This window comes from Phalacrocorax carbo, chromosome 6 (genome assembly GCF_963921805.1).
Source record: "Phalacrocorax carbo chromosome 6, bPhaCar2.1, whole genome shotgun sequence".
Lineage (NCBI taxonomy): Eukaryota > Metazoa > Chordata > Aves > Suliformes > Phalacrocoracidae > Phalacrocorax > Phalacrocorax carbo.
This window is the reverse complement of record NC_087518.1, coordinates 23,631,333-23,639,279: the sequence shown is the minus strand read 5'-3', so window position 1 is coordinate 23,639,279 and position 7,947 is coordinate 23,631,333.

The window sequence follows — 7,947 nt, the reverse complement described above, 5'->3', positions numbered from 1 at the left end:
TTGGAAGCGTGGCGACGGCTCACCGGGACTGAGAGCGGGGCTGACGAAGGCTTGCCAAGGGAAGGAGAAAAGCAGCGCTAGCGTCATGCATGGTCCGGGCTAGGAAGACATTCACGGGTCCCTACTTTCCGTGTCCGCGTCTGCGAAGGCCTTGGGCCTGGTGGGAAGAGGGGCAAAGCCCCCCAAGACGAGAGCCACGATTTCGAGAAGGGGAGGCCGTAGAAGAGCTTAAAATCTCTGGGCTTTGCCCTGCGGATGAAATACAGCAGACGATGGCAATTTCGCCGCAGCTGCTTTAGGAGGTCGAGAGGCGCTCTGCGGACCCCTTAGGAAGCCTTGGAATGCCGCCACGTCGGTTTTACTGGGCCCGGGGAAGAGTTGCCGTGGGTCTTTGAGGCCAAGGCGTCCCTCGAGTTTTTCACACCTTTCCGGGCGGAATGAATTCAGTGAGGGTTGCGACTTGGGCGCTGACGGCCACAAAGCGTGAGAGCCCTTCCTGGCACGTTAGGAAGGCCGCAAGAGCAAGGGTTCAACGTTAGGCGCCTTGCAAAAGTGTTGGGGGAAAAAGGGTCCCGCAGGCCTTTAAGGTGGGGCACTTTCCGGGCGGGAGCCCTACAGCTGAGGGTGCCATTTTTCCCACCTGGGTTCTGGAAAGCCTTTTGCGAACGGCTTACGGCACCCCTTTGGAAGCGTGGCGACGGCTCACCGGGACTGAGAGCGGGGCTGACGAAGGCTTGCCAAGGGAAGGAGAAAAGCAGCGCTAGCGTCATGGTCCGGGCTAGGAAGACATTCACGGGTCCCTACTTTCCGTGTCCGCGTCTGCGAAGGCCTTGGGCCTGGTGGGAAGAGGGGCAAAGCCCCCCAAGACGAGAGCCACGATTTCGAGAAGGGGAGGCCGTAGAAGAGCTTAAAATCTCTGGGCTTTGCCCTGCGGATGAAATACAGCAGACGATGGCAATTTCACCGCAGCTGCTTTAGGAGGTCGAGAGGCGCTCTGCGGACCCCTTAGGAAGCCTTGGAATGCCGCCACGTCGGTTTTACTGGGCCCGGGGAAGAGTTGCCGTGGGTCTTTGAGGCCAAGGCGTCCCTCGAGTTTTTCACACCTTTCCGGGCGGAATGAATTCAGTGAGGGTTGCGACTTGGGCGCTGACGGCCACAAAGCGTGAGAGCCCTTCCTGGCACGTTAGGAAGGCCGCAAGAGCAAGGGTTCAACGTTAGGCGCCTTGCAAAAGTGTTGGGGGAAAAAGGGTCCCGCAGGCCTTTAAGGTGGGGCACTTTCCGGGCGGGAGCCCTACAGCTGAGGGTGCCATTTTTCCCACCTGGGTTCTGGAAAGCCTTTTGCGAACGGCTTATGGCCACCCCTTTGGAAGCGTGGCGACGGCTCACCGGGACTGAGAGCGGGGCTGACGAAGGCTTGCCAAGGGAAGGAGAAAAGCAGCGCTAGCGTCATGCATGGTCCGGGCTAGGAAGACATTCACGGGTCCCTACTTTCCGTGTCCGCGTCTGCGAAGGCCTTGGGCCTGGTGGGAAGAGGGGCAAAGCCCCCCAAGACGAGAGCCACGATTTCGAGAAGGGGAGGCCGTAGAAGAGCTTAAAATCTCTGGGCTTTGCCCTGCGGATGAAATACAGCAGACGATGGCAATTTCGCCGCAGCTGCTTTAGGAGGTCGAGAGGCGCTCTGCGGACCCCTTAGGAAGCCTTGGAATGCCGCCACGTCGGTTTTACTGGGCCCGGGGAAGAGTTGCCGTGGGTCTTTGAGGCCAAGGCGTCCCTCGAGTTTTTCACACCTTTCCGGGCGGAATGAATTCAGTGAGGGTTGCGACTTGGGCGCTGACGGCCACAAAGCGTGAGAGCCCTTCCTGGCACGTTAGGAAGGCCGCAAGAGCAAGGGTTCAACGTTAGGCGCCTTGCAAAAGTGTTGGGGGAAAAAGGGTCCCGCAGGCCTTTAAGGTGGGGCACTTTCCGGGCGGGAGCCCTACAGCTGAGGGTGCCATTTTTCCCACCTGGGTTCTGGAAAGCCTTTTGCGAACGGCTTACGGCACCCCTTTGGAAGCGTGGCGACGGCTCACCGGGACTGAGAGCGGGGCTGACGAAGGCTTGCCAAGGGAAGGAGAAAAGCAGCGCTAGCGTCATGGTCCGGGCTAGGAAGACATTCACGGGTCCCTACTTTCCGTGTCCGCGTCTGCGAAGGCCTTGGGCCTGGTGGGAAGAGGGGCAAAGCCCCCCAAGACGAGAGCCACGATTTCGAGAAGGGGAGGCCGTAGAAGAGCTTAAAATCTCTGGGCTTTGCCCTGCGGATGAAATACAGCAGACGATGGCAATTTCGCCGCAGCTGCTTTAGGAGGTCGAGAGGCGCTCTGCGGACCCCTTAGGAAGCCTTGGAATGCCGCCACGTCGGTTTTACTGGGCCCGGGGAAGAGTTGCCGTGGGTCTTTGAGGCCAAGGCGTCCCTCGAGTTTTTCACACCTTTCCGGGCGGAATGAATTCAGTGAGGGTTGCGACTTGGGCGCTGACGGCCACAAAGCGTGAGAGCCCTTCCTGGCACGTTAGGAAGGCCGCAAGAGCAAGGGTTCAAAGTTAGGCGCCTTGCTAAAGTGTTGGGGGAAAAAGGGTCCCGCAGGCCTTTAAGGTGGGGCACTTTCCGGGCGGGAGCCCTACAGCTGAGGGTGCCATTTTTCCCACCTGGGTTCTGGAAAGCCTTTTGCGAACGGCTTATGGCCACCCCTTTGGAAGCGTGGCGACGGCTCACCGGGACTGAGAGCGGGGCTGACGAAGGCTTGCCAAGGGAAGGAGAAAAGCAGCGCTAGCGTCATGCATGGTCCGGGCTAGGAAGACATTCACGGGTCCCTACTTTCCGTGTCCGCGTCTGCGAAGGCCTTGGGCCTGGTGGGAAGAGGGGCAAAGCCCCCCAAGACGAGAGCCACGATTTCGAGAAGGGGAGGCCGTAGAAGAGCTTAAAATCTCTGGGCTTTGCCCTGCGGATGAAATACAGCAGACGATGGCAATTTCGCCGCAGCTGCTTTAGGAGGTCGAGCGGCGCTCTGCGGACCCCTTAGGAAGCCTTGGAATGCCGCCACGTCGGTTTTACTGGGCCCGGGGAAGAGTTGCTGTGGGTCTTTGAGGCCAAGGCGTCCCTCGAGTTTTTCACACCTTTCCGGGCGGAATGAATTCAGTGAGGGTTGCGACTTGGGCGCTGACGGCCACAAAGCGTGAGAGCCCTTCCTGGCACGTTAGGAAGGCCGCAAGAGCAAGGGTTCAACGTTAGGCGCCTTGCAAAAGTGTTGGGGGAAAAAGGGTCCCGCAGGCCTTTAAGGTGGGGCACTTTCCGGGCGGGAGCCCTACAGCTGAGGGTGCCATTTTTCCCACCTGGGTTCTGGAAAGCCTTTTGCGAACGGCTTACGGCACCCCTTTGGAAGCGTGGCGACGGCTCACCGGGACTGAGAGCGGGGCTGACGAAGGCTTGCCAAGGGAAGGAGAAAAGCAGCGCTAGCGTCATGGTCCGGGCTAGGAAGACATTCACGGGTCCCTACTTTCCGTGTCCGCGTCTGCGAAGGCCTTGGGCCTGGTGGGAAGAGGGGCAAAGCCCCCCAAGACGAGAGCCACGATTTCGAGAAGGGGAGGCCGTAGAAGAGCTTAAAATCTCTGGGCTTTGCCCTGCGGATGAAATACAGCAGACGATGGCAATTTCGCCGCAGCTGCTTTAGGAGGTCGAGAGGCGCTCTGCGGACCCCTTAGGAAGCCTTGGAATGCCGCCACGTCGGTTTTACTGGGCCCGGGGAAGAGTTGCCGTGGGTCTTTGAGGCCAAGGCGTCCCTCGAGTTTTTCACACCTTTCCGGGCGGAATGAATTCAGTGAGGGTTGCGACTTGGGCGCTGACGGCCACAAAGCGTGAGAGCCCTTCCTGGCACGTTAGGAAGGCCGCAAGAGCAAGGGTTCAACGTTAGGCGCCTTGCAAAAGTGTTGGGGGAAAAAGGGTCCCGCAGGCCTTTAAGGTGGGGCACTTTCCGGGCGGGAGCCCTACAGCTGAGGGTGCCATTTTTCCCACCTGGGTTCTGGAAAGCCTTTTGCGAACGGCTTATGGCCACCCCTTTGGAAGCGTGGCGACGGCTCACCGGGACTGAGAGCGGGGCTGACGAAGGCTTGCCAAGGGAAGGAGAAAAGCAGCGCTAGCGTCATGCATGGTCCGGGCTAGGAAGACATTCACGGGTCCCTACTTTCCGTGTCCGCGTCTGCGAAGGCCTTGGGCCTGGTGGGAAGAGGGGCAAAGCCCCCCAAGACGAGAGCCACGATTTCGAGAAGGGGAGGCCGTAGAAGAGCTTAAAATCTCTGGGCTTTGCCCTGCGGATGAAATACAGCAGACGATGGCAATTTCGCCGCAGCTGCTTTAGGAGGTCGAGAGGCGCTCTGCGGACCCCTTAGGAAGCCTTGGAATGCCGCCACGTCGGTTTTACTGGGCCCGGGGAAGAGTTGCCGTGGGTCTTTGAGGCCAAGGCGTCCCTCGAGTTTTTCACACCTTTCCGGGCGGAATGAATTCAGTGAGGGTTGCGACTTGGGCGCTGACGGCCACAAAGCGTGAGAGCCCTTCCTGGCACGTTAGGAAGGCCGCAAGAGCAAGGGTTCAACGTTAGGCGCCTTGCAAAAGTGTTGGGGGAAAAAGGGTCCCGCAGGCCTTTAAGGTGGGGCACTTTCCGGGCGGGAGCCCTACAGCTGAGGGTGCCATTTTTCCCACCTGGGTTCTGGAAAGCCTTTTGCGAACGGCTTACGGCACCCCTTTGGAAGCGTGGCGACGGCTCACCGGGACTGAGAGCGGGGCTGACGAAGGCTTGCCAAGGGAAGGAGAAAAGCAGCGCTAGCGTCATGGTCCGGGCTAGGAAGACATTCACGGGTCCCTACTTTCCGTGTCCGCGTCTGCGAAGGCCTTGGGCCTGGTGGGAAGAGGGGCAAAGCCCCCCAAGACGAGAGCCACGATTTCGAGAAGGGGAGGCCGTAGAAGAGCTTAAAATCTCTGGGCTTTGCCCTGCGGATGAAATACAGCAGACGATGGCAATTTCGCCGCAGCTGCTTTAGGAGGTCGAGAGGCGCTCTGCGGACCCCTTAGGAAGCCTTGGAATGCCGCCACGTCGGTTTTACTGGGCCCGGGGAAGAGTTGCCGTGGGTCTTTGAGGCCAAGGCGTCCCTCGAGTTTTTCACACCTTTCCGGGCGGAATGAATTCAGTGAGGGTTGCGACTTGGGCGCTGACGGCCACAAAGCGTGAGAGCCCTTCCTGGCACGTTAGGAAGGCCGCAAGAGCAAGGGTTCAACGTTAGGCGCCTTGCTAAAGTGTTGGGGGAAAAAGGGTCCCGCAGGCCTTTAAGGTGGGGCACTTTCCGGGCGGGAGCCCTACAGCTGAGGGTGCCATTTTTCCCACCTGGGTTCTGGAAAGCCTTTTGCGAACGGCTTATGGCCACCCCTTTGGAAGCGTGGCGACGGCTCACCGGGACTGAGAGCGGGGCTGACGAAGGCTTGCCAAGGGAAGGAGAAAAGCAGCGCTAGCGTCATGCATGGTCCGGGCTAGGAAGACATTCACGGGTCCCTACTTTCCGTGTCCGCGTCTGCGAAGGCCTTGGGCCTGGTGGGAAGAGGGGCAAAGCCCCCCAAGACGAGAGCCACGATTTCGAGAAGGGGAGGCCGTAGAAGAGCTTAAAATCTCTGGGCTTTGCCCTGCGGATGAAATACAGCAGACGATGGCAATTTCGCCGCAGCTGCTTTAGGAGGTCGAGAGGCGCTCTGCGGACCCCTTAGGAAGCCTTGGAATGCCGCCACGTCGGTTTTACTGGGCCCGGGGAAGAGTTGCCGTGGGTCTTTGAGGCCAAGGCGTCCCTCGAGTTTTTCACACCTTTCCGGGCGGAATGAATTCAGTGAGGGTTGCGACTTGGGCGCTGACGGCCACAAAGCGTGAGAGCCCTTCCTGGCACGTTAGGAAGGCCGCAAGAGCAAGGGTTCAACGTTAGGCGCCTTGCAAAAGTGTTGGGGGAAAAAGGGTCCCGCAGGCCTTTAAGGTGGGGCACTTTCCGGGCGGGAGCCCTACAGCTGAGGGTGCCATTTTTCCCACCTGGGTTCTGGAAAGCCTTTTGCGAACGGCTTACGGCACCCCTTTGGAAGCGTGGCGACGGCTCACCGGGACTGAGAGCGGGGCTGACGAAGGCTTGCCAAGGGAAGGAGAAAAGCAGCGCTAGCGTCATGGTCCGGGCTAGGAAGACATTCACGGGTCCCTACTTTCCGTGTCCGCGTCTGCGAAGGCCTTGGGCCTGGTGGGAAGAGGGGCAAAGCCCCCCAAGACGAGAGCCACGATTTCGAGAAGGGGAGGCCGTAGAAGAGCTTAAAATCTCTGGGCTTTGCCCTGCGGATGAAATACAGCAGACGATGGCAATTTCGCCGCAGCTGCTTTAGGAGGTCGAGAGGCACTCTGCGGACCCCTTAGGAAGCCTTGGAATGCCGCCACGTCGGTTTTACTGGGCCCGGGGAAGAGTTGCCGTGGGTCTTTGAGGCCAAGGCGTCCCTCGAGTTTTTCACACCTTTCCGGGCGGAATGAATTCAGTGAGGGTTGCGACTTGGGCGCTGACGGCCACAAAGCGTGAGAGCCCTTCCTGGCACGTTAGGAAGGCCGCAAGAGCAAGGGTTCAACGTTAGGCGCCTTGCAAAAGTGTTGGGGGAAAAAGGGTCCCGCAGGCCTTTAAGGTGGGGCACTTTCCGGGCGGGAGCCCTACAGCTGAGGGTGCCATTTTTCCCACCTGGGTTCTGGAAAGCCTTTTGCGAACGGCTTACGGCACCCCTTTGGAAGCGTGGCGACGGCTCACCGGGACTGAGAGCGGGGCTGACGAAGGCTTGCCAAGGGAAGGAGAAAAGCAGCGCTAGCGTCATGGTCCGGGCTAGGAAGACATTCACGGGTCCCTACTTTCCGTGTCCGCGTCTGCGAAGGCCTTGGGCCTGGTGGGAAGAGGGGCAAAGCCCCCCAAGACGAGAGCCACGATTTCGAGAAGGGGAGGCCGTAGAAGAGCTTAAAATCTCTGGGCTTTGCCCTGCGGATGAAATACAGCAGACGATGGCAATTTCGCCGCAGCTGCTTTAGGAGGTCGAGAGGCGCTCTGCGGACCCCTTAGGAAGCCTTGGAATGCCGCCACGTCGGTTTTACTGGGCCCGGGGAAGAGTTGCCGTGGGTCTTTGAGGCCAAGGCGTCCCTCCAGTTTTTCACACCTTTCCGGGCGGAATGAATTCAGTGAGGGTTGCGACTTGGGCGCTGACGGCCACAAAGCATGAGAGCCCTTCCTGGCACGTTAGGAAGGCCGCAAGAGCAAGGGTTCAACGTTAGGCGCCTTGCAAAAGTGTTGGGGGAAAAAGGGTCCCGCAGGCCTTTAAGGTGGGGCACTTTCCGGGCGGGAGCCCTACAGCTGAGGGTGCCATTTTTCCCACCTGGGTTCTGGAAAGCCTTTTGCGAACGGCTTACGGCACCCCTTTGGAAGCGTGGCGACGGCTCACCAGGACTGAGAGCGGGGCTGACGAAGGCTTGCCAAGGGAAGGAGAAAAGCAGCGCTAGCGTCATGCATGGTCCGGGCTAGGAAGACATTCACGGGTCCCTACTTTCCGTGTCCGCGTCTGCGAAGGCCTTGGGCCTGGTGGGAAGAGGGGCAAAGCCCCCCAAGACGAGAGCCACGATTTCGAGAAGGGGAGGCCGTAGAAGAGCTTAAAATCTCTGGGCTTTGCCCTGCGGATGAAATACAGCAGACGATGGCAATTTCGCCGCAGCTGCTTTAGGAGGTCGAGAGGCGCTCTGCGGACCCCTTAGGAAGCCTTGGAATGCCGCCACGTCGGTTTTACTGGGCCCGGGGAAGAGTTGCCGTGGGTCTTTGAGGCCAAGGCGTCCCTCGAGTTTTTCACACCTTTCCGGGCGGAATGAATTCAGTGAGGGT